Source organism: Callithrix jacchus, chromosome 2 (assembly GCF_049354715.1).
Source record: "Callithrix jacchus isolate 240 chromosome 2, calJac240_pri, whole genome shotgun sequence".
Lineage (NCBI taxonomy): Eukaryota > Metazoa > Chordata > Mammalia > Primates > Cebidae > Callithrix > Callithrix jacchus.
In genome coordinates, this window is record NC_133503.1 from 5,505,595 (window position 1) to 5,531,946 (window position 26,352).

The window sequence follows — 26,352 nt, forward strand, 5'->3', positions numbered from 1 at the left end:
TCCTGGCCAACATGGTGAAACCCCGTCTCTACTAAAAATACAAAAAATTAGATGGGCACGGTGGCGCGTGCCTGTAATCCGAGCTACTCGGGAGGCTGAGGCAGGAGAATTGCCTGAACCCAGGAGGTGGAGGTTGCGGTGAGCCGAGATCGCGTCATTGCACTCCAGCCTAGGTAACAAGAGCGAAACGGGAAGGAGGGAAGGAAGGAGGGAGGGAGGGGAGGGAAGGAAGGGGGGAGGGAAGGAAGGGGGGAGGGAAGGAAGGAAGGAAGAAGAAAGGGAGGGAGGAAGGAAGAAGGGAGGGAGGAAGGAAGAAGGGAGGGAGGAAGGAAGAAGGGAGGGAGGAAGGAAGAAGGGAGGGAGAAAGGAAGAAGGGAGGGAGGGAGGAAGGAAGAAGGGAGGGAGGGAGGGAGGGAGGAAGTAGGGAGGGAGGAAGAAGGGAGGGAGAGAGGGAGGAAGAAGGGAGGGAGAGAGGGAGGGAGGAAGAAGAGAGGGAGGGAGGAAGGAAGAAGGGAGGGAGGGAGGAAGGAAGTAGGGAGGGAGGGAGGAAGGAAGAAGGGAGGGAGGGAGGGAGGAAGAAGGGAGGGAGGGAGGGAGGGAGGAAGTAGGGAGGGAGGAAGAAGGGAGGGAGAGAGGGAGGAAGAAGGGAGGGAGGGAGGGAGGGAGGAAGTAGGGAGGGAGGAAGAAGGGAGAGAGGGAGGGAGGAAGAAGAGAGGGAGGGAGGAAGGAAGAAGGGAGGGAGGGAGGAAGGAAGTAGGGAGGGAGGGAGGAAGGAAGAAGGGAGGGAGGGAGGGAGGAAGGGAGGGAGGGAGGAAGGAAGAAGGGGGGGAGGGGAGGAGGGAAGAAGGTGGGGAGGGGAGGAGGGAAGAAGGGAGGGAGGGAGGGGAGGAGGGAAGAAGGGAGGGAGGGAGGGAGGAGGGAAGAAGGGAGGGAGGGAGGAGGGAAGAAGGGAGGGAGGGAGGAGGGAAGAAGGGAGGGAGGGAGGAGGGAAGAAAGGAGGGAGGAAGGAGGGAAGAAGGGAGGGAGGAAGGAAGGAAGGAAGGAAGGAAGGAAGGAAGGAAGGAAGGAAGGAAGAAGGAAAAGAAAAAGACTCCTGCTACGACTATAGTGCTGGAGTGCGGGGCCTTCCACCGCACCGGACGGAGTCGGGAGGAGGCGAGGTAAGCGGACCTTCCCGTGGCTGCTGAGCAGGCGAATGGGCGCCTGGGGTGGGGTCAGGCACGTGCTCTGGAAGCGCTCAGGTGCTGCGGGAGGGACACAGCCAGGGCCGCGCGGACCGCTGGGAGAGCTGCCGTGTTGGCGTCCGCCCGGCTGCGCCGTCATCCCCACGCCGTGTCACCGGTAAAGCGTGGACGGGGACGGCCGGCGGTGGGTGACCCGCGGTGAGACCGCGAGGAGAAGGGTAAGTGTGTGAAGACTCGGTTAACGTCGGCGTCCGAACGTGCAGCCCACACTGGGAATTCCGCCACGGACCAGCAGGGAACGGGCTGCCGGGATGAGCACGGCGGAGAAGGCAGCTGGTCGGAGGCTTAGGAGGCCTGCGGAGTCGGGCCGGGCGCGGTGGCTCACGCCTGTAACCCCAGCACTTTGGGACGCAGAGGCGGGCGGATGTGAGGTCAGTTCGAGACCAGCCTGGCCAACACGGTGAAACCCCGTCTCTACTGAAAATACAAAAAATTAGCTGGGCATGGTGGCGCGCGCCTGTAGTTCCAGCTACTCGGGAGGCTGAGGCAGGAGAATTGCCTGAACCCAGGAGGCGGAGGTTGCAGTGAGCCGAGATGGTGCCATTGCACTCCAGCCTGGGTGACAGACCGAGCCTCTGTCAAAAAAAAAAAAAAGTCCTACAAGCGTAATAGTGATGATGTTGGATCAGGGGAATGAGGCCATAGTCACCAAGGGTTCTACATTCCTGGTAGGGGGGGAAGCGAGGTTGGTGAGATTCGCTAGGAGTCGCCCAGAAGCTATTCGCGGAAGCAGTGTCTGAAGGCCTCGGGTAAGTGGCAGATAGAATTCAGCTGTGGACTCGCTTGTAACTGGAAGCTGCTGGGCAGAATAGTAGTGAGTCCGTGGGCAATTATAAGGCTGACCCACCTGTAAAGCTTCAAGGGGTTTGAATAAGGATCGCCATCGTAAGTGCTATGTGGCTTACAAAGGAATAGGCAGGAAGGGGTCTTAGGTCGGTCTGTAGACAAATAGAGCTTGTCATCCCTATCCCAAATAGGGGTAGCATGAAAGGGGTCGGCTCTGTGTTCTCCTAGGAGCTAAGATAAGGGTGAGTGGAATTATACTGCGGCCGCCTCGCTTTGGGAGTGCCCTGCACGTGCTATGGAGCCAGCGGCAGAACTGAGCTGGCTCTCCTGCTGCTGCGAAGAGAAGCCTCATTCACCTATGTGGGCTTCATGTGAAGTCCCCGTAGAGGCATCCTTACCGTAAAAGCCCTAATACATGGTACACACAGGAGACTGCTGGATCAGGAGCTCGATAGTTCCTGGGCAATAAATATTCTTACTAGCATATTTGGTGAGCCTGAGGTATGTTGAGTATGAACGAGCATAACAAGCAGGGGGAGGGACCCTCCTAGTGCATAAAATAAGAAGTGGCTCAAGCCTGTAATCCCAGCACTTTGGGAGGCCGAGGCGGGTGGATCACGAGGTTAAGAGATCCAGACCATCCTGGTCAACATGGTGAAACCCCGTCTCTACTAAAAATACAAAAAAATTAGCTGAGCATGGTGGCGCGTGCCTGTAATCCCAGCTACTCGGGAGGCTGAGGCAGGAGAATTGCCTGAACCCAGGAGGCGGAGGTTGCGGTGAGCCGAGATCGCTCCATTGCACTCCAGCCTGGGTAACAAGAGCGAAACTCCGTCTCAAAAAAGAAAAAAAAGAAATGTGAGCTTGCATTGAGGCGTTCTGGTTGTTTGTCTCGGCGGATGATGATGACGAAGGTAGGAACTACTGTAGCTTCAAAGAATATAAAATATTTTTAGTTCTGTGGCTGTGAATGTCGTAATTTTAAAAACCTGTAGGGATATGAGGACAGAGATATGGGGCTTTTTTTGTAGAGGTGATTCATTGGACAGGTGGTACTGGCTTGCTGTAACTAGGAGGTAGGAGCCAGGCTGTTAAGATTAGAAGGGCAGCCAGCTGTGGTGGCTCACGCCTGTAATCCCAGCACTTTGGGAGGCCGAGGCGGGTGATCACGAGGTCAGGAGTTCGAGACAATCCTGGCCAAAATAGTGAAACCCCATCTCTACTAAAAATACAAGAAATTTGGGCATGGTGGTGGGCACCTGTAATCCCTGCTACCCGGGAGGCTGAGGCAGGAGAATCGCTTGAACCTGGAAGGTGGAGGTTGCAGTGAGTTGGAGACCATGCCATTGCACTCCAGCCTGGGCAACAAGAGGGAAACTTTGTCTCAAAATAAAAGATTAGAAGGGGCAATGTGAGCAGACCAGAAGAGAATATTAGTGAGAGGTTGGATGAATTGTTGAACTGATTAAAAAACAGCAAGGCAACGAGGCTAATGAACAGGCTGTGGGTAGTTGTGCTGATTCAGATTATAGAATTTTCAGAGAATCGTGTCGTTGGTAAAAGTATAGTTGTTGGAATAATAATGTTGAGCATTGAGTTTAGATTGTGTGTAATCTAGGCCATATGTGTTGCAGATGGAAACTAGTAATGTGAGGCCCACTGCACCCTCACAGGCAGCAAATACCAGTAGGAAATGGATGTTATTCTACTACATGCTAGAGCGAAATGTATATTTAATGTTATGAGAATGTTTATAATAAACACTGATAATATGCTTCCTAGGCATAGTAAGGAGATATTAGATGAGATTGATAGACGAATGCTCCTAGCAGTGACAGCAGATACCCCTAATATATCGACGTAGATAGAGAGCCTTTGGGAAATACGGTCTATCACAGTCTAATGAGTCAATCATTTATTTTGGTTTAAACTGTTTACCAATTCAATGGAATCCTTTTTGGGTTCATTCATAATTCAGCCCAGGATTAAGCTAATAACTAGTGTAAGGGCTATGCTGATCATTAGTGTAAGGTTGTTTGTTTGAAGGGCCCATGGTAGTGGTAGCAGCAGTGCAATTTCTAGGTCGAAAGGAGCAAGGAGTTGGCTGCTAGGGAAAATTGCATGGAAAAGGGGAGGCGGGCGGAGGCTACTGAGCCAAACCTGCATTCATAGGGGCTGGAGTTTTCTATATAAATATTAAGTTGTGGGAGTCAAAAGGTAAGTATTATTAGGCATAGGGCCAGTAAGGTGTTGATCACTAGGGCCATTGTTAGGTTAATCACTCTTTTGGGTGTTATCAAAATTAATTGATTGGAAGTCAATAGTACTGCTGATACTACAAGAGCCGGATCCTCAACAGTAGATAGAGACATATAAGAATAGTCGGCCAGGCGCCGTGGCTCACGCCTGTAATCCCAGCACTTTGGGAGGCTGAGGCAGGTAGATCACGAGGTCAGGAGTTCGAGACCAACCTGGCCAACATGGTGAGACCCCATCTCTACTAAAAATGCAAAGATTGGCCGGGCAAGATGGCAGGCGCCTGTAATCCCAGCCACTGGGGAGGCTGAGGCAGGAGAATCAATTGAACCCGGGCGGGTGGGGGGGCGAGCAGAGGTTGCAGTGAGCTGAGATCACCCCCTGCGCTCCAGCCTGAGCAACACAGTGAAACTTTGTCTCAAAAAAAAAAAAGTCATACTATATCTACAAAATGTCAGTATCAGGTGGTGACTTCAAAGCCAAAGTGGTGGTTGGAGGTAAAGTGAGGTTTTAATTGGCAGAGCAGGCAGACAGTGAGAAATGCTGACCCAATAATATGAAGTCCATGAAACCCTGTGGCTGTGAAGAATATTGAGCTGTAGATTCCATCCAAGATAGTAAAACGGGCCTCCAAGTATTCTGAGATCTGTAGGAGGGTGAAGTAAATACCTAGGTAAATACCTAAAACACCTTAATTGTGATGGTTAGTGCTTGAATTATGTGTTTTCAATTATCAACTACTTTTTTTTTTTTTTTTTTTTGAGACAGAGTCTCTCATCCAGGCTGGCTCACTGCAATCTCTGCCTCCTGGATTCAAGCGATTCTCCTGCCTCAGCCTCCAGAGTAGCTGGGACTACAGGCACGCACCACCATTCCCAGCTAACTTTTGTATTTTTAGTAGAGATGGGGTTTCACCGTGTTAGCCAGGCCGGTCTGGAACTCCTGACCTTGTGATCCACCCGCCTCTGCCTCCCAAAGTGCTGGGATTACGGGTGTGAGCCGCTGGAGCTGGCCTGGATTACCTTATCAGGCTGTGGTGAGCCCAAGTAATTGAAACTTCTGATGCAAGGAGTACAGAGTATTCAGGAGGAGTACTTCTAAGGGACTGAGGGGACAATGCCTGTTGGGGGTCAGCGCCCTCCTAATTCTGGAGATGGGGCTAGGCTAGAGTGGTAGAATGCTCGGAAGAAACCGGCAAAGAATACTTCTGAGATAATAAATGGGATTATACCGTATCGGAGGCTTTTTCAGATGATTGTTGTCTGGTGGCCTTGAAATGTACTTTGTCGGATAATATCACCTCATTATTGATACCTAGTGCGTTGGTTAGTAGGCCCAGGGTTCAAGTGAAACCACGTGGCCAGGCCAGATGTGATTAGGAAAGCTGAGAGAGCGCCAGCTAGTGGCCAGGGTTGGGTATGACCATGAGGTAGGCATGTGTTTGGTGGGTCACGTGTTGTCCTGTAGATAAAGGCTTACTCGGAGTGTAAACGTACATGCCGGAATAAGGGCTATGGCAAATTTGAGAATAGTTAGTAAAATTGGAATAAAAAGGGTGATTGAAGCTGTGGGAAGACTAACGGTTGACGGTACTAGAGTGGCTACTCTGATTAAATTAAAAGACTGGCTGTAATGTTGGCTGTTACTCACACAGCTAGTGTTAATCACACACTGGCTCAATAAGTAGACTGTTTCTACAATTACTAGTATGGGGATAAGTGGGGCAGGTAGGCCTTGTGGTAAAAAGTGGGCTAAGGAGACTTTCTCTTTTTTTTTTTTTTTTTTTGAGACGAGTGTGTGTCACCCAGGCTGGAGTACAGGGGTGCAATCTCGGCTCACCGCAACCTCTACCTCCCAAGTTCAAGCAATTCTCCTGTCTCAGCCTCCTGAGTAGCTGGGACTTACAGGTGCCCCCCACCACACCTGGCTGCTTTTTGTATTTTTAGTAGAGATGGGGTTTCACCATATTGGTCAGGCTGGTCTTGAACTCCTGACCTCGTGATCCACCCACCTCAGCCTTCCACAGTGCTGTGATTCCAGGTGTGAGCCACCGAGCCCGGCCAGGAGACTTTTGTTTTAAAGCAGAGCCTATAATTACTGCGCCTGCTCGTAAGGGAGTCGCTACACCTTGATGTGTTGATAAACGGGTGGTTGGTGTAAATGAACGGGGCAGAAGTCTGAGGAGGTTGCTCAAGACGAGTATAAGGGGCCGGGCGCGGTGGCTCACGCCTGTAATCCCAGCACTTTGGGAGGCCGAGGCGGGTGGATCACGAGGTCAAGAGATCGAGACCATCCTGGTCAACATGGTGAAACCCCGTCTCTACTAAAAATACAAAAATTAGCTGGGCATGGTGGCGCGTGCCTGTAGTCCCAGCTACTCAGGAGGCTGAGGCAGGAGAATTGCCTGAACCCAGGAGGCGGAGGTTGCGATGAACCGAGATCGCGCCATTGCACTCCAGCCTGGGTAACAAGAGCGAAACTCCGTCTCAAAAAAAAAAAAAAAAAGACAAGTGTAAGGGATGAGGTTGGTGCTTTCATGCTCTGGGTGATTATTATTTGTTTTGTACAAATCGTTGTTGAGTAGAAACTAGTCGGTTACTAATTAGATGACTGAGGGATGGAAATAGTAGGGTGGGAAATAAAATGGTTAAAACGGCTGTGGGTAGGCCTAGCGCTGTGAGGACAGTGAAAGAATGCAGCAGAGTTTTGTTCATTTTAGTTCTAGGGGTTGGGGGTTTGTGTTTGTGTTTTGATTATCTTTGGTTCAGGAAGCATATGGTAAATAAAATGCAATATCTTTAGCTGAATAATGCAGAATAAAGTCATGATTGTTGAAAGGTTGACAAGGAGTCATGTGGAAGTACCTAGTTGAGGCAGTCGCTGCAGAGAAGTACAGATCCCCTCTGTCTTTAACTTAAAAGGTTAAATGTGGCCGGGCAAAATGGCTCACGCCTGTAATCCCAGCAGCTTGGGAGGCTGAGGTGGGCCAATCACGAGATCAGGAGTTCGAGACCAGCCTGGTCAACATGGTGAAACCCCATCTCTACCAAAAATACAAAAGTTAGCCAGACATGGTGGTGCATGCCTGTAGTCTCAGCTCCTTGGGAGGCTGAGACAGGAGAATCGCTTGAACCCAGGAGGCGGAGGTTGCAGTGAGCTGAGATGGCACCACCGCACTCCAGCCTGGGTGACACAGCGAGACTTCGTCTCCCCCCCCAAAAAAAGTCAATGCTGGGTAGGTTTACAGTGATGTGATACTGTGGATGCTCATTAATATTCTGCTGTAGGATATATCAAACTTTTATTCGTCAGTGTGATGGACCATTCAAGTTTCTATGTTGTGGCCATCATAAATAATCTTGCCGTGAATGTTCATGAGAAGTTTTTGTGTAGACACACATTTCCAATCCTCTTACATACACACCTAGGAGTAGAGAAGGTGAATCATACGGTATATTTAACACTTTGAGGAGCTGCAAAACTATTTTCCAAAGTGCCTGTACCCTTTTATAATCCAGCAATGTACGAGGCTTCCAATTTCTCCACATCCTCATCAACACTCACTATCTGCTGCGTTTTATATGCTAGCCGTATTGGTGGAAGCGAAATGATGCCTCCTTGTGGTTGTGATTTGCATTTCCCTAGTGGCTAATGATGCTGACCATCTTTTCATGTGCTGGCACGTCATCTTTGGATAAATGTCTATTCAAATTTAAAAAAAAAAAAAAGGTGCATTCTAAGGTAAGAGGCATAAAACTGTGTTTAGACCCACACGTTTGTGAGCACTGGCCATAGTGAAGGCCTGGCCGTGCCGCGGTTCAAGGTAGTTTGATTCAAGCATCCGGGGATTGCATCTGTTATGAAGCCTAATGAGGGAATAGTTCATGAGTGCAGGACGTCTTCGGCTGAGAGTCATATACAAATCGGGATCTCTGCTGGGAGAATTGTTGGTTATCAGCTCCCAGTAGTTGAAGTTCTCCTGGCTTTGTCTGCTGTTGGGATTTTATAAGAATCGAAGTCTAACTTTTCATAATCTGTGTTTTCATCGCTTCAGTATCATTGGTGGCTAATTGCTTTGACGGTAAGAGAAGGGCTGTTAATTTCATTTGTTATATACAGAATACAAAGGGATGGGAGGGCAATCAAAATTAAGATCATGGCAGGTAAGATGGTTCAGACAGTGGCTCACGCCTCTAATCCCAGCACTTTGGGAGGTTGAGGTGTGTGGGTCACGAGGTCAAGAGATGGAGACCATCCTGGCTAACATGGTGAAACCAAGTCTCTACTAAAATACAAAAAAAAAAAATTAGCCTGGCTTGATGCCATGTGCCTATAATCCCAGATACTAGGGAGGCTGAGGCAGGGGAATCGCTTGAACCCGGGAGGTGGAGATTGCAGTGAGCTGAGACTGTGCCACTGCACTCCAGACTGATGACAGAGCAAGACTCCCTCTCAAAAAAAAAGGTAGTTCAGACAGTCTTGATTTCTTTGGCATCAATGGTGCTGGCGTGAGTTAATTTTGTTGTATTAGAGAAAGAATGCATAGTATTGGGCCTGAAGCCCTTTTCCTCAGCCTGATTCCTGAGTCAGCTAATAATGATTAACAGGCAGACTGTGTCCACCTACACTGTGAACACGATGGACCAGGGAATGAGCCACCTCCCGGGCAGGATGGAGAGGGACTGCATGAGACTTCAGCGCACTGCTCAGAATGGCATGGGATCTGAAGCTTAGGAATTGTGTATTGCTGGAATTTTCCATTTAATGTTTTTAGACTGAAGTTGACTGCAGGTAACTAAAACCCCAGCAAGCGAAACTCCAGGTAAAGTGGGACTACTATACTCAAAAACATAACATACGCCCCGGTGTGGGTAAACCGAAAACCTGAAGCGAAAGAAGCCATACACAAAAAGATGACACGTTGTTACGATTTGATCTCTGCGAAATATAAAGATCAAATTATGAAATATCCTAAGTAGGTAAATTCGCTCTACTCAGCCATTTTACAAGGTATATACACGTGAGGGGGTCTTCAGAAAGTTGGGGGAGGGCCGGGCGCAGTGGCTCACGCCTGTAATCCCAGCACTTTGGGAGGCTGAGGCAGGTGGATCATGAAGTCAGGTGTTCAAGACCAGCCTGGCCAATATGGCGAAACCCCATCTCTACTAAAAATACAAATAATTAGCTGGCATGGTGGTGCGCACCTGTAGTCCCAGCTGTTCGGGAGGCTGAGACAGGAGAATTGCTGGCACCCAGGAGGCAGAGGTTGCAGTGAGCCAAGATGGTGCCACTGCACTCCAGCTTGGGCAACAGAGCAAGACTCCATCTCAAAAAAAAAAAAAAGTTAAAGTTCATGGAAAATGTGCATTATGAAAGAACTATGTATGGATTTCAAAATCTTTTTATGCCAAAATAAACTCATACTAACCTGTTACAACATGTCTGAACAGGATCTAGTTTGAGTCATTAGGAAGGATAAGACATCAGTTTGAAAAGTGCCCCTATCAGAGTACATGAATTCTGCTAAAATTGAAACAAGAACCAACATCCAGTTGATGCAGAAAGCGGGATGCCTTGGCTGGCACCTGCAATCTCACACTCGGGAGGCTGAGGCAGGAGAATTGCTTTCTGTCCCTGGATGACATGATGCTTTTGGTAGGACACCAAAAGTACAAGCAACTGAAGAGAAAAACAGAAATTGGACTTCACCAAATGTGGTTTTGGAGTGGGAAGTCTCACTCTGTGAGTGAGGCTGGAGTGCAGTGGCACGATCTCAGCTCACTAGAACCTCCACCTCCCGGGTTCAAGCGATTCTCCTGCCTCAGCCTCCTGAGTGGCTGGGACTACAGGTGCGCACCAGCATGCCTGGTGGATGTACTTTTAGTAGAGATGGGGTTTCACCATGTTGGTCAGGCTGGTCTGACTCCTGACTGAGATGATCAGCCCACCTCAGCCTCCCAGAGTGTTGGGATTATAGGTGTGAGCCACTGTGCCCAGCCAAAATTGTTTTTTAAAAACAGTTTTTTCTTTTTCCCAAAGAACACTCTCAACAAAGTGAAAAAATAACCCACAGAAATGGGAGAAAAATATTCAGAAATATAACGAGGGTCCAGTGTCCAGAATATATAAGGAACTCTTCAGGAGGCTGAGGCAGGAGAATTGCTTGAACCCGGGAGGTGGAGGTTGTGGTGAGCTGAGATCATGCCATTGCACTCCAGCCTGGGCAACAAGAACGAAACTCCTTTTTTTAAAAAAAAAAAAAAAAACCTTTTACAGCTCAATGATTAAAAGACAATGCAATTTTTTTTTTTTTTTTTTTTTTTTCAGAGTCTCATTCTGTTCCCGGGCTGGAGCGCAGTGGCGTGATTGTAGCTCACTGCAGCCTTGAACTCCCGGGCTCCAGGGACACTCCTGCCCCAGCCTCTTCAGTAGCTGGGACTACAAGTGCATGTCACCATGCCCAGCTAATTTTTTATTACTTATTTAATTTATTTTGAGTTGGGGGGTCTCATTATGTTGGCCAGGCTGGCCTTGAACTCTCAGCCTCAAGCAATCCCCCTGCCTCGACCTCCCAAAATGCTGGAATTACAGGTGTGAGCAACTGTGCCCCACCCTGATATTTAAAATAAGCCAAGAAGCTGCTGACTGGGGGCACTTAGACATTTCTCCAGGGAAGATATATAAGTGCCCAGTAAACACATGAAAACATGCTGAACGTTATTAGTCCATAAGGGAGATTCAAATCGAAATCACAACATACCACCTCACACCCTCCTCACTCCCACTACTGGCAAAAAGATAATGACAAATGTGCTCAAAGATTGTGCAAACATCTGGAATCCTCATACATCGAAATATAAAACGACAGAGCACTTTGTAAGACAATCTGGCAGTCCTTCAAAAGGGTAACCTCATGGCTGGGCGCGGTGGTTCATGCCTGTAATCCCAGCACTTTGGGAGGCCCAGGCAGGTGGATCACGAGGACAGGAGTTCGAGACCAGCCTGGCCAGCATGATGAAACCCATCTCTACTAAAAATGCAAACGTTAGACAGGTGTGGTGGCGGATGCCTGTAATCCCAGCTACTCGGGAGACGGAGGCAGGAGAATTGCCTGAATACTCCAGCTGCATTATTCTAATTTTTTATCGAGATAGAATCCACATACCATAAAATTCACCACTTCGAAGTCGTTTTTAGTACATTCATGAAGTTGTGCAGCTGTCCCCACTGTGTGATTCTGGAACATTCTCATCAGCCCAGAAAAAGCCCACTCCCTCCTCCACTACCCCCTAGCAAGCATGAATCTCCTTTCTGGGTTTGCCAACTCTGGACATTTTATGGGAATGGAATAGTATAATACGTGTGATCTTTTGTGACTGGCTGTTTATAAGTTTTATTCATGTCATGGTGTATATATACATATTTATAAATAAATGTAATTCTGTTCTGTCAAAGCACCTCACTTCGGCATCCGATAGTGCTTGACAGCTGTTGTCTAGAAGATAACCTGTATATGGTGGTCCGTTTTCAATTCTAAGTGCCTAAATATAGGTTTAAACAAAGAAATAGGCAGAATGTACTGAGTCCCCCCCTCAACTTCCTGCTTTCCCTTTCATCTGGTGACCAGCCACCTATCCATTGGGGCCCCTTAACTGACCCCTCTCGCCCCACCAAAGAATTTAGTTCAGGCTAGCTTGCAACCTAGGTGGTTACAACCTTTCTTCACGGCCAAGTACAGCCTCTAGGGCCGTCAGTCAAATGTTTTTGTTTTGTTGTTGTTTTTAGACAGAGTCTCGCTCTGTTGCCCAGGCTGGAGTGCAGTGGTGCAGCCTCGGCTCGCCGCAACCTCCGCCTCCCAGGTTCAAGCGATTCTCCTGCCTCAGCCTCCTGAGTAGCTGGGATCACAGGCACCCACCACCAGGCCTGGCTGATTTTTTGTATTTTGTAGAGACGGGGTTTCACTATGTTGGCCAGGCTGGTCTCAAACACCTGACCTCGTGATCCACCTGCCTTGGCCTCCCAAAGTGCTGGGATTGCAGGCATGCCACCGCGCCCAGCCAAGTCAGATGTTTAAAGAGTCCTGAAATAGTCGCAATGCATTATGAGTTTAAATAAAACGCTGCAGGAAAACCCTAAAGAACATACTCGAAGCCTTGATCCAACTACCGATAGGCAGTGTCTGGGAAGATTGTAATCCCATAGTACTCGGCCTAAGAGGAGCTGGGGAGGGACCTGTACACCTGGGGATAAATTGTTTGTTGAAAGTGTGCTGGCTGTGCCTACATGCCAGACGTTCCATCTTGCAAGTCTGTCATTAAAAGCCTCACTTTCAGCCAGGCACAGTGGCTGGGGCTCAGGCATGGTGGCAGTGCCTGTAATCCCAGCTACTCAGGAGACTAAGACAGAGAATCTCTTAAACCTGGGAGGTGCAGGTTGCAGTGAGCTGAGATTGCGCCACTGCACACTCCAGCCTGTGCGCGAGACAGAGCTAGACTCCGTCTCCAAAAAAAAAAAAAAAAAAAAAAAGGAAGAGAAGAAGTAGTCTCACTTTCACTGTTCTCTGGGTCTCTGAGTACATCCTTTGGGTTTGAATGGGTGAGTCTGTTTCTCACACCTCCAGCCAAAACTGAAACAAAGCCCCATTTAATGCCCTGCGATGCATTTTTCTGTTTCTTTTTTGTTTATTTTAGAGACCAGGTCTTGCTGTGGCCCAGGTTGGGGTGCAGTGGTGCAGTCACAGCTCACGGCAACCTTGACCTCCCAGACTCAAGCGATCCTCCTGCCTCAGCCCCCTGAGTTTCTGGGACTACAGGCGCACACCACCATGACTGGCTATATTTTAATTTTATTTTCTTAGGGACAGGAATCTCATTATGTTTCCCAGCTAGTCTCACGCTCCTGGACTCCAGCGGCCCCCACCTCAGGCCTCACAGAGTGCTGGGATTACGGGTCTGAGCTGCCGCACCAGGCCTAGGTATATTGCCTAAAATTCATCTTCTGGCCGGGCACGGTGGTTCATCCCTGTAATCCCAGCGTTTTGTGAAGCCGAGACAGGTGGATCACCCAAGGTCAGGAGTTCACGACCAGCCTGGCCAACATGGTGAAACCCCGTCTCTACTAAAAATACAAAAAAAATTAGCTGGGCATGGTGGTGGGCACCTACAGTCCCAGCTACTCAGGAGGCTGAGGCAGGAAAATTATTGAACCCAGGAGGCAGAGGTTGCAGTGAGCCAAGATCACACTACTGCGCTCCAGCCTGGGCAATAGAGACTGTCTCAAAAAAAGTGAATAGAATGATTAATCCCATTTTACAGATGAAGCTTCCCATTGAAGCTGCTGTCTAACTCTGGAGACTGTGATTTTTTTTTAATTTTATTATTTTTGAGATGAAGTCTCTCTGTCACCTAGGCTGGAGTGCAGTGGCATGATCATAGCTTCCTGCTGCCTCGACCTCCTGGGCTCCGGAGATCTTCCCACCTCAGTTTTCTGTAGCTGGGACACAGGCACGTGCCACCATGCTTCGATAATTTTTTAAATTTTTTGTACAGTTGGGGTCTCACACTGTCACCTAGACTAGAGCACAGTGGTGCAATGATAGCTCACAGCACCCTCGAACTCCTGGGCTGAAGTGACCCTCTTGCCTCAGCCTCCTAAGTAGCTGGGACTACAGGCACGTGCCACCACAGCTGGCTAACTTTTAAATGTTTTTTGTAGAGAGAGTCTTGCTGCGTGGCCCAAGGCTCATGTGGAACTCCTGAGCTCGAGCGCTCCTCCCACCTCATCCTCTCAAAGTGCTGGGATTACAGGCGTGGCCACTGCACCCAGCCGAGCCTGTCATCTTAACCATTATTTCATGAGCAGCCATAGGTTAATAAAAATCCATAAGGCGATGTTTGTTACACTTGTGACCAGCCCCCCAGAAGAATCTTGCATGCTAACTCCCTAATGAGCTTCCCTGATGGGAAACGTTTCTCATGTGTGGCCAGAACTCCTTGCTGGAGGGAGATGAGCAGCATCCTGTGTGACTTCCCTGGGGTAGGACTCGTGGAAGCATGCACGCAGCTTCCTCCAGACCTCCTCACAGGTGCCTGTTCCCTCTGCTGCTGCTTTTCTGGTTTTTTTTTGAGACGGAGTCTCGCTCCGTTGACCAGGTTGAAGTATGGTGACGTGATCTTGGTTCAAGCAGTCTCAGCTTACTGCAACCTCTGCCTCCCTGGCTCAAGCAATTCTCCTGCCTCATCCTCCCAATTAGCAGGGACCACAGGTGTGCACTATGATGCCTGGCTAATTTTTGTATTTTTAGTAGAGATGGGGTTTCACCATGTTGGCCAGGCCGGTCTCGAACTCCTGACCTCAAGTGATTTGTCTGCCTTGGCCTCCCAAAGTGCTGAGATTACAGATGTGAGCCACTGTGCCCTGCTTTTTTTTTTTTAATTTATTTTTTATTTTTGTGGGTACATAGTAGGTGTATGTATGTATGGAGTACATGAGATACTTTGATTCAGACATGCAATATGTAATAATCCCATCATGGAAAAAGGGGTATCCATCCCTTAGGCAGTTATCCTTTGTGTTACAAACAATCCAATTATACTCTTAGTTATCTTAAAATGTACGATTACATTATTATTGATGATAGTCACCCCGTTGTGCTTTCAAATCCTCGGCTTTACTCATTTTATCTAATTCTAATTTTGTACCCATTACCCCCACTTTCCTCTACTCCCTGCTCCCCTCCCCAGCCTCTGGTGACCATCCTTCTTCTCTCCATGAGTTCAATTGTTTTAATTTTTAGCTTCCACAAATAAGGGAGGATGAGCAATGATTGTCTTTCTGTGCCTGGCTTATTTCACTTAACATAATTTCCTCTGGTTTTATCCATGTTGTTGCAAATGACAGGATCTCATTTCTTTTTATGGCTGAACAGTACTCTACCTTGTGTATGTACCACATTTTCTGTCTTCATTCATCTGTTGGTGGATGATTATGTTGCTTTCAAATTTCCTAATTTATTGTAATGTTCTGTTGAAAGGGGAGGATACAGACCAGGTGCAGTGGCTCACGCCTGTAATCCCAGTACTTTGGGAGGCTGAAGTGGGTGGATCACCTGAGGTTCGGAGTTCGAGACCAGCCTGGCCAACATAGTGAAACCTTGTCTCTGCGAGAATTACAAAACATTAACTAGATGTTGTGGGGGCGAACCTGTAATCCCAGCTACCCGGGAGTCTGAGGCTAGAGAATTACTTGAACCTGTGAGGCAGAGGTTGCCATGAGCTGAGATTGCACCATTGCATTCCAGCCTAGGCAACAAGAACAAAACTCTGTCTCAAGAAAGAAAGAGAGAGAGAGAGAGAGAGAGAGAGAAAGGGAGAAATTCATCTTCCATATGTCCTGGGCAATATAATCACACTCCTCCCCAAAGTTCAGGGAGATGGGAAGGAGGGACCATCATGGCTTCCTGGCCTTGTGGAGCAGGTGGTGAAGGGAGGGAGGAGAGTAGGACTTGGAAACCTGAAGCTGGTGGCTCTGGGGACAGTTGTTGTGGGTGGGGGCAAAGCTAGGGCATCAGCAAGAAGTGAACAAGGAATTGGGCAGAAGTGCTCAGTGCCAGGCTAGGGTCAGACAGGGTGACCCGCTTGTCGCTGTTCTGTGGCTTTCCTGGGGCAGACTCTCAGGAGGTTAGAGCCAGGCCAGGCACAGAACCTGAGACCAGACTGAGATGAGATCTAGAACCCAGGATCTGGGCATCACAGCTGGAGAAGAAACAGAAGGATCCATGCTCACCCTGTCACCTTGAATAGCCCATGCGTTTCTGCATCATTCACCCTGTATTGCAAGTTAGCCTGCTCAGCCCAGGACCACCCCTGACAAGAGACCACAGAGATGCCCCGTGCTGGTCGCTAGGATTACTCCACCGCCTAGAATGCTTCTCCTGAGTGCAAACGGATTAGCAACTTGGAGTTTCTGTGGATGGCAATAGGAAATGAATTTACGAGGGTTTCAGGCACATTTCAGAATGGCTCTCCTCTAAGAAAAATGTGCATGCCAACCATGCATGCTTAGAGGAAGCAGAGGAATTGGAGCAGTAACTGTCCACATTAGGAAGGAGGAACGGAGAATCCCAGCACTTTGGGAGGCCGAGGAGGGCAGGTCACGAGGTCAAGAGATCGAGACCATCCCGGCCAACGTGGTGAAACCCCATCTCTACTAAAAATACAAAAATCAGCCGGGCATGGTGACAGGTGCCTGTAATCCCAGCTATGGGGAGCTGAGGCAGGAGAATCGCTTGAACTGGGGAAGCAAACGTGGCAGTGAGCCGAGATCTCGCCGCTGCACCCCAGCCTGGGGACAGAGCAAGACTCCATCTCAAAAATTAATTAATTAATAATTAATAACGGAAGAAGGAAAGGAGGGAGAAAGAGAAGGGAATGGGGAGAGAAAAGAAGGAAGGCCATTTATTGAGCTGGACGGAATGGGGCATTTATGGCAAGTCGGCCTGATTTCTGGAGAGCCAGCGCAGATGCATCGTCGCCTTCGGAGCTCTGCCACTCGCTTCCGGAGGGATGGCCCTGCAGAGGCAGCGGTTTTGCCCAGGGGTTTCCCAAAACCACGTTCCCATCCAAACAGCCTTGCGCTGGAGCGCACGTGGCGGGTCCTGCTAGAACTCTGTTCTCATGGCGCCCTCTGGTGTCCAGACCGTGCAACAGCAGGAAGCCCGGACGGTTCTTCTGCAGAGGAGCTTGTGTGCTGCAGGGAACCCAAGCTTTGGGCGGTGCCTCGGCCTCACTAACCCTTATGTGCTCTCAGACCCCAACTACGATGAGATGGAGGGCTGAGGTTCTCGTTGTGCACATGGGCCCAGAGATGCTTTGTCCAGGGGTACCTCCCCAGTGTCAGCTCAGGTCAGGGAAGATTTCTATTAGATCATCATCCTTCAAATTACGATAATCGAAGGCAAAATCTGGCTGGGTGTGATGGCTTGTGTTTGTAATCCCAGCCCTTTGGGAGGCTGAGGCAGGAGGATTGCTTAAGGCTGGAGGATTGCTTGAGGCCAGGAGTTTGAGACCAGCCTGGGCAATATAGGGAGACTCCGTCTCTACAAAAAAATAAAAGCATTATTGAGCATGGTGGCACGTGCCTATAGTTCCACCTATTTGGGAAGCTGAAACCAGACAGGATCTCCTCAGCCCAGGAATTCAAGGCTGCAGTGAGCTCTGCCACTGTACTCACTCCAGTCTGGGCAACAGAACAAGACCTTGTCTCTTTAAAACACACAGAGACACATGCGTACATGCACGCGCACACACACGCACACACAGTAAATGGTGCAGACACTTTGTGTACAGGAACCATAATACTTACAGCTTTCCTATTTGCATTGGACGGCGAGGAATGCCAGGCTCAGCAAATAAGTTGTAAGTACGGAGCTGGAATTTGAGGCCCTTTTCTCTCTCGTCCCTCAGCCACGTCATGCTAACTCCTAGTGAAATGTTTGTTCAAGAGCTGGTGCAGCCTCCTGGTATCAGTATTAAAAGATTCCCTTGGCCAGGCGCGGTGGCTCATGCCTGTAATTCCAGCACTCTGGGAGGCTGAGGCGGGCAGATCACCTGAGGTAAGGAGTTTGAGACCAGCCTGGCCAACAGGGTGAAAACCTGTCTCTAGAAAAAAAAAAAAAAAATATATATATATATATATATATATACACACACACACACACACACACACACACACACACACATATACATACACATACACACACAAAAATTAGCTGGCTGTGGTGGTGAGCACCTGTAATCCCTGCTACTCAGGAGGCTGAGGCAGGAGAATTGCTTGAACTCAGGAACCAGAGGTTGCAATGAGCCAAGATCACACCACTGCACTCCAGCCTGGAAAAAGAAGAGATTCCCCCCAAAAGAATTGAAAACAAGTTTTCCAAGAAATGTTTGTACACAAATGTTCACAGCCGTGTTTTCCACAACAGCCAAAAGGTGGAAGCAACCCACAGGTCTGCCCAGAAACTGATGAAAGGGTAAGCAAAATGTGTTTTATGCACACGGCGGGTGTTATTCAAGCCATAAAAAGGAATGGAGTGTTGATATGTGCTACAATGTGGATGAACCTTGAAAACAGGCCAAGTGACACAATTCACAATAGCAAAGACACAGAATCAACCTATGTGCCCATCAGTGGTAGACTGGATGAAGAAGAAGTGATACACACACCATGATTTCATTCTTTTTGCACAGTATTCCATGGTGTGTGTGTGCATATATATGTGTAAATATATATACATATATATGTATATGTATATCTGCATGTATCCATGTGTATATGTGTGTATATGTATGTATATATGTACATGTATACACATACATGTGCATACACGTGTACACATATGTATATATACATGCGTGCACACACAAATACGCATGTGCATATGTACCTATCTAGCTGTGCACGTATGCACATGTGTGTATCTGTATCCAGATACACATATATATGCATGTACACATACATGTATGTGTCTGTGTACATATACACATATACATATGTGCATGCAGGTATTCATATATACACGTGTGTGTATGTATATATACACGTGTATATCTGTATATTTACACATATATATGCACACACACACCATGGAATATTGTGCAAAAAGAATGAAATCATGGTGTGTGTATCACTTCTTCTTCATCCAGTCTACCACTGATGGGCACATAGGTTGATTCTGTGTCTTTGCTATTGTGAATTGTGTCACTTGGCCTGTTTTCAAGATTCATCCACATTGTAGCACATATCAACACTCCATTCCTTTTTATGGCTTGAATAACACCCGCCGTGTGCATAAAACACATTTTGCTTACCCTTTCATCAGTTTCTGGGAAGACCTGTGGGTTGCTTCCACCTTTTGGCTGTTGTGGAAAATACAGCTGTGAACATTTGTGTACAAACATTCCTTTGAATACCTGTTTTTGAGACGGAGTTTCGCTCTTGTTACCCAGGCTGGAGTGCAATGGCGCGATCTCGGCTCACCGCAACCTCTGCCTCCTGGGTTCAGGCAATTCTCCTGCCTCAGCCTCCTGAGTAGCTGGGATTACAGGCACGCGCCACCATGCCCAGCTAATATTTTGTATTTTTAGTAGAGACAGGGTTTCACCATGTTGACCAAGATGGTCTTGATCTCCTGACCTCGAGTGCTGGGATTACAGGCGTGAGCCACCACGCCCGGCCACCTGTTTTCAATTCTTTTGGAGGACTCTCTTCTTTTTCCAGGCTGGAGTGCAGTGGTGTGACCTCAGTTCACTGCAACCTCCGCCTTCTGGGTTCAAGTAATATATACATATATCCATATGTGTGTATATCTGTATGTATATGTACATGTATATATATATACACACACATACATACACATATGCATATATATATATCACTATGAATGTGGTGTATATATTCCTGGAACACAATGGAGTACTATGCAGTCATAAAAAAAGAATGAAATCATGTTCTTTGCAGCAACATGGATACAGCTGGAGGCCATTATCCCAAGTGAATTAACACAGGAGCAGAAAACCTAATACCACATGTTCTTGCTTAAAGTGGGATGTAAACATTGGGTTCACATGGACATAAAGTTGGCAACAGTAGACACTGGAGGTCACTAGAGGGTGGAAGGAAGATGGGGCAAGCATTGAAAAACTCCTGTTGGGTACCACGCTCACTGCCTGAGAGATGAGATCATTCATACCCCAACCTCAGCATCATGCATCAGCCCAGGCAGCAAACCTGCACATGTACCCCCTGAATCTAGAAGAAGTTGAAATTATTTTTAAAAGAAGAAAAAAAAAAAAACATGCTAAGTGAAATAAGCCAGACAAGAAGGTCACATATTATCTGTGAAATATATAATATTTATATGAAATATCCAGAATTGGCAAACCGATATAGATTCAAAGCAGACTAGTGGTTGCTGGGGCTGGAGAGAGAGGAGGTTGGCAGTGACTGCTTAATGGGGACAGGGTCTCCTTTTAGGGTGATGGGATATTTTGGAACCAACAGAGGTGGCGGCTGCACGAGGTGGTGAATGTACTGAATGCCACTGAACTGTACGCTTTTAATTGGTTCATTTATGTTACGTAAATTTCATTTTAAAGATTCTTATTGAGACTGGGTGCGGAGGCTCACGCCTGCAATCTCAGCACTTTGAGAGGCTGAGGCGGGAGAATCGCTTGAGCCCAGGAGCTTGAGACCAGCCTGTCCTGTCTCTACAAAAAATACAAAAATTAGCCAGACGTGGTGGTGGGTGCCTGTAATCCCAGCAACTTTGGAGGCTGAAGAATGCAGGAGAATCAGGAGAATCACTTGAACCCGGGAGGCAGAGGTTGCGGTGAGCTGAGATTGTGCCACTGCACTCCAGCCTGGCAACAGAGTGAGCCCCATGATGAAGATGTTGTTACACAAAATATATAGTATATTTAGTGGCACTGTGATCAAGGAAAGGTGTTGGGGAAGGCAGGCATTTACGTGCATTTCGCATTGCTTTGGAGGAGTACCTGAGCCTGGGTAACTTATAAAGAAAAGGTTTCTTTGGCTCACGGGTCTGCAGACTGTACTGACACGGTGCCAGCACCTGCTCAGCTTCTGGGGAGGAAGTTTTTACTCAGGGTGAAAGGCGAAGGGGGAGCAGGTGTGTCACGTGACGAGAGAGAAGACTTTTTTTTTCTTTTTTTTCTTTTTCTTTTTCCTTTTTTTTTTTGAGACAGTGTCATCTGTGCCACCCAGGCTGGACTGCAGTGGTGCGATCTCGGCTCACTGCAACCTCCGGGTTCAAGCGCTTCTCCTGCCTCAGCCTCCAGAGTAGCTGGGATTACAGGCATGCACCACCACACCCGGCTAATTTTTGTATTTTTAGTAGAGACGCGGTTTCACCATGTTGCCCAGGCTGGTCTCGAACTCCTGACCTCAGGTGATCCGCCCACCTCAGTCTCCTAAAGTGCTGGGATTACAGGCATGAACGACCGTGCCCAACCACTGTTTTTGGAATTTCTGTATATAATACTAAGGAACTTTCTACGTCTTGTCTCTTTCACTAAACACGATTTTCCTAGGATTAGTCGATGTGGCTGCACACGGTCAGGTTCAATCCTTTTCGTTGCTGCGTAATATTCTATCATTTGTTCATCATCCCCCAAAACTCTACTGTGGATGGATTCATGGGTCGTTTGCAGTTTGAGACTATTCCTGATGCTGCTGCTCTGCCCATTGTGGGCCAAGTGGCCTCCATGCTGATCCCCAGGATATGAACGTAGGAGTGGAGTTGCTGGCTGATAGGGAAAGCAGGTCTTTATCCTAGCTAAAGCCGAACTGATTCCCAATCCCACAGTGATCAAATCAACCAGTTCTTTTTTTTTAATGTAATCTCTCTCTATCGCCCAGGCTGGAGCGCAGTGGAGTGATCTCAGCTCACTGCCACCCCTGCCCCCCAGGTTCAAGCGATTCTCCGGCCTCAACCCCTTGAGTAGCTGGGATTACAGGCCCCTGCCACCATGCCTGGCTAATTTTTGTATTTTTAGTAGAGACGGGGTTTCATCGTGTTAGCTAGGCTGATCTCGAATGCCTGACCTCAAGTGATCCACCCGCCTCGTCTTCCCAAAGTGCTGGGATCACAGGCGTGAGCCACCGCGCCCGGCCCAATTTCTCGTTACCGTCATGTTTTAATTTGTCCGTCGGGTGGGTGTGCATTTTTCTGTTGACTAATGAAGCTTGTGCCATTTCATGTCTTTGGAAATACACGGTGCTTTCCTATTTATTACAGTCACCATGCCGTGCAAAAGATCACTAAAGCATGCTCCTGTCTAACTGACATTTGTACCCTTTGATCAACGTCTGCCTTTTCCCCATCTGATACTGTTTGAATGTTTGTCCCCTCCTAATCTCATGTTGAAATGTGGTCTCCATGTTGGAGGTGGGGCTGGTGGGAGGTGTTTGGGTCATGGGACAGATCCCTCATGCATGGCTTGGTCCCACCCTCGCCCTCGTGGTAAAGAGCGAGTGCCCGTTCCGTTAGCTCACACAGAGCTAATTGTTGAGAAGGGCTTAGCACCTCCTCTCCTCTGCCCTGCTCCCTATCTTGCAATGTGGGGCCAGCTTCACTTTGCCTTCTGCCATGAGTGGAAGCTTCCTGAGGGCTCACCAGAAGCAGATGTTGGCTCCACGCTTCCCGTACAGCCTGCAGGAAACCGTGAGCCAAATAAACCTCTTTTCTTTATAATTGACCCATCCCCAGGTATTCCTTTATAGCAAACCAAAACGCACTAAGACGCCACCCACCCCCATTCCCAGTCTCTGATAACCATCATTTTACTCTCTGCTTCTATGAATTTGACTTTTTTAGAGTCCACATATAAGTGAGCTCATGCAGTATTTCTCTTTCCGTGCATGGCTTATTGCATTTAGCAAGTTTTTCAGGTTTATCCATGTTGTCGCAAATGAGAATTTCCTTCTTTTTAAAGGCTGAATGGTATTACATTGTGTATATATACCACATTTCTTTTTAAGAAAAAAATATTTCCATAGGTTCTTGGGAAGCAGGTGGCATCTGGTTACATGAGTCAGCTGTTAGTGGTGATGTGTGAGATTTGGGAGCACCCATCACTGAGCACTGGATACTGCACCCAATTGGTAGTCTTTTGTCCCTTACGTCCCTCCCACTCTTCCCCCCTGAGTCCCAGGGTCCATTGTGTCATTCTTCTGCCTCTGCATCCTCACAGCTCAGCTCCCATGTATGAGTGAGAACATAAGATGCTTGGTTTTCCATTCCTGAGTTACTTCACTTAGAATAATAATCTCCAGTCCCATCCAGGCTGCTGTGAGTGCCATTCATTCATTCCTTTTTATGGCGGAGTTCACTTAGAATAATAATCTCCAGTCCCATCCAGGCTGCTGTGAGTGCCATTCATTCATTCCTTTTTATGGCGGAGTAGTATTCCATCATATATATGTACCACAGTGTCTTCATCCACCTACTGATTGATGAGCCTTCGGGCTGGTTCCACATTTTTGCATTTTTGCAAATTGTGCTGCTGTAAACATGCGCGTGTGAGTATCTTTTTCCTATGATGGCTTTTCGTCTGGGTGGATGCCCAGTAGTGGTATTGCTGGATAAAATGGTAGTTCTGCTTTTAGTTCTTTTTTTTTTTTTTTTTTTGAGACGGAGTTTCACTCTTGTTACCCAGGCTGGAGTGCAATGGCGCGATCTCGGCTCACCGCAACCTCCGCCTCCTGGGTTCAGGCAATTCTCCTGCCTCAGCCTCCCGAGTAGCTGGGATTACAGGCACGCGCCACCATGTCCAGCTAATTTTTGTATTTTTAGTAGAGACGGGGTTTCACCATGTTGACCAGGATGGTCTCGATCTCTTGACCTCGTGATCCACCCGCCTCGGCCTCCCAAAGTGCTGGGATTACAGGCGTGAGCCACCGTGCCCGGCCTGCTTTTAGTTCGTTAAGGATTCTCCACACTGTTTCCATAGTGGTCATGCTAGTCTACATTCCCACCAGCAGTGCAGAAGTGCTCCCTTCTCACCGCATCCACACCAACAGCTGTTCTTTTTTTAATCTTTGAAAATGGCCATTCTTGCGGGAGTAAGTACACTGCGTTTTCTTTTGTGTTCTTGTCTTTTGAGACAGAGTGTCACTCAATCACCCAGGCTGGAGTTCAGTGCATGATCTCAGCTCACTGCAACCTCCGCCTCTCCTGGGTTCAAGGGCTTCTCCTGCCTCAGCCTCCCAAGTAGCTGGGATTACAGGTACCCACCACTACACCTGGCTAATTTTTTGTATTTTTAGTAGAGACAGAGCTTCCCCATGTTGACCAGGCTGATCTTGAGTTCCTGACCTCACGTGATCTGCCTGCCCGAGCCTTCCAAAGTGCTGGCATTAAAAGACAATGTCTATTCGGGTCCTTTCCCGTTTTTTAATGGAGTTCTTTTTTTGCTATTGAGTTATTTGAGCCCCTTATGTATTTTGGGTGTTAATTTTTTATCAAATGTGTAGTTTATAAATATTTTCTCCCAGTCTGTGGTTGTTTTTCCCTCTACTGTTTGTTTTGTGGGTCTGTTGTTTGGTTTTTGGTTTTTGGTTTTCTTGCTGTGCAGGTGCTTTTTTGTTTAATGCAACCCCTTTTGTTGATTTTTGCTTTGTTACTTGTGTTTTTGGGGCCATTTCCAAGAAACCTTTGCCCAAATCAATGTCTTGGAGACTGTCCCCCACCTTTTTTTTCTAGGAGTTTCATAGTGTCGGGTTTTACATTTAAATTTCTAAGTCATTTTGAGGTGATTTTTCCCCCTATTTCATATTTAATGGATCTTTCTGTCTCTCTGGAAGGCGATTGTTCAAGTTCTTGCCCATTTTACTCTTCAGCTTTTAACTGGTAAAACGTTTTATGCATTCTAGATATCTCTCCTTCCTTGGTTACACAGAGCAGAGATCTTTGAGGCTTGTCTTTTAATGAACAGGAGTTAATTTTTAATTTTTCTGCTAAAATTCACCTTTTTTAGTAACTAAGTCTGTGCGTTTTGACAAATATACCTAGTGGCATAAATACCACCACAATCAAAATGCAGGCTTGCCCCACACCCCAAAATTCCCTCGTTACTCATTTATAGCCAGCTCTCCTGATCCGCAGCCCCGGGCCACCACTGGTTTGTGTCTGTCAAGGACATTTTTGCCCTGTTCTGGATTCCACATAAATGGACACACACTATGTGAAGGCTTTTGAGTCTGGCTTCCTTCACTTAGCATCATGCATTTGAGATTTCTTAACGCTGCATGTGTCAATCATCCAGTCTTCATTGCTGAGTACTGTTCCATTCTGTGGGACGCACCACCGATTGTCCCCTCACCTGTTCATGGGCATGTGGGTTGTTTTCCAGGTTTTTGGCTGATTTCGGATAAAACCTCTATGAGCACTTGTTTAGAGGCTTTTGTGCAACCTTAAATTTTACTTTAAGGAGTGGAATGGCTGGATTATATGGTGAGTGCATGTTTAACATTGCTGGAGTACAGTGGCACATGCTTGGCTCACTGGAACCTCCATCTCCTGGGTTTGAGCAATTCTCCTGCCTCGGCCTCCTGAGTAGCTGGGACTGACGCCACGTGCAAGCATGCCCAGCTAATTTTTGCAGTTTTAGTAGAGATGAAGTTTTCACCATGTTAGCCAGAATGGTCTCGATCTCCATCTCATGATCCACCCAGCTCAGCCTCCCAAAGTGCTGGGATTACAGGTGTAAGCCACTGCACCCGACCCATGTCTAACTCTCTAAGAAATGGCCAAACCGTTTCCAGAGTGGCTGAACCCACAGCAGCGTAAGAGAGAGCCAGTTGCTTCACGCCCCCGCTGGCACTTGGCATACACAGTGACTGTCACTTTCATTTACATTTTCCTAATGACCAGTGTCTGTCTTTGCTAGACATATATATGATTTGAAATGGCTGCTTAAATATTTGGTCCACTTTTTAGTTGAATTTTTCTTATTTCTGAATTTTGAGACTTCTTTATACGTTCTGATGCACCCTCCATTGGTTATACGTTTTCCAAAAATTTTCTCCTGTATATGGCCTGTTGTTTTAGACTCTTAGTGGTATCTTTCAAAAAGCGGAAGTTTGGTTTTCTTAATAAAGTACTATTTACTAATTGATTTCTTATGGATTGTGCTCTTAGTGTTGAGTCTAAGAAGTCCTATCTTTGTTGGACTGCCTTTGGACCTTTGTCAAAAATCAACCGACCATCTATGAGTCTATTTTTGGAGCCTGTTCTGTCCCATTGGGCCATGTATCTCTCTTTTCACCATTATACAGTCTTGATTCTTGTAGCTTTAGAGTAACTCGGGATCAGGAGTGTGAATCTTCCCAGCTGTTTTGGTTTTTCAATTTGACTGTTCTAGCTCCTTTGTCTTTCCCCATAAATTGTAGAATTTGTTTCTCAATTTCTGCAAAAAATATCTTCTGGAATTTTGATTGGAATTACATTGAATCTTTAGACCTGTTTGGGGGGAACTGATGTCTTCAT

General features: G+C 47.4%; 1 long non-coding RNA gene across 2 annotated transcripts in view; it reads left to right on the forward strand.

The window, feature by feature from the left end:
- The first annotated feature begins 995 nt into the window (after positions 1-995).
- LOC144579934 (uncharacterized) overlaps positions 996-26,352 on the forward strand; it is a 59,380-nt gene continuing 34,023 nt past the window's right edge. Inside the window, exon 1 of one of the 2 annotated variants that reach the window (XR_013528654.1) lies at positions 996-1,402. This is a non-coding gene — a long non-coding RNA (uncharacterized LOC144579934). The remainder of the gene's footprint in view (positions 1,403-26,352) is intronic. The other variant, XR_013528653.1, reaches the window with a different exon arrangement.